The sequence below is a fragment of the Eriocheir sinensis genome, chromosome 11 (genome assembly GCF_024679095.1).
Source record: "Eriocheir sinensis breed Jianghai 21 chromosome 11, ASM2467909v1, whole genome shotgun sequence".
NCBI classification, from domain to species: Eukaryota; Metazoa; Arthropoda; class Malacostraca; order Decapoda; family Varunidae; genus Eriocheir; species Eriocheir sinensis.
The window spans coordinates 14,922,429-14,923,159 of NC_066519.1; positions in this window are offsets into that span (position 1 = coordinate 14,922,429).

The following is a 731-nucleotide window of genomic DNA, read 5'->3' on the forward strand; positions in this document are numbered from 1 at the left end:
CTCCTGGTCGTGACATAATGGAAACTAATCTCGGCGGAACCAATAATCCGAGGCATTAACCGACAACCGGGACGCCGAGAACCAACAAGGCGGAGAGGGAGGGAGGGAGGGAGGGAGGCGGCGCGCTGTATAAAATGTCAACAAAGAGTGAAGGGGGAAAAAAACCGCCCTTGTGATCTATGCCTCGACGCACACAAAGGGTTTAGTAGAGATCCAAAGTAAGGCAAGACAATGATGTGCTTTTTTACGCCCGAAGAACCTCATGTTGGATTTGTAAGGTTCCTGGATATGATTAACAGGGCCGTGAGGTATAAGTTTCGATTTTCAGTATATGGGAAAATAATGATGACTTTTTTTTGCCCTAAGAACCCCCTCACACGCACACACACACACACACACACACACACACACACACACACACACACACACACACACACACCTCCCCAAACACAAACTCTCACGACCACTACGACTGTCCCAGCTCCCGGGTTTATCATTTTTAAGGGTCCTAATGCGTGTGTCGGCCTGAAGAGGTAGACCAGATACTTATGACATCTTTTTTTTACAGTAAACAGCTCAAGGGCAAAAAATAAAAGAAGAAACATATAAGCCGCTAACCACTTCTATGAAACAAAGTAGAAATGAGAGTTCAAAAGAGGTCTAATTATATATATTTATGCTTGTATTTCCTGTACGTTCATTAATATTTCATGGGGTACCTTTTTTTTCAT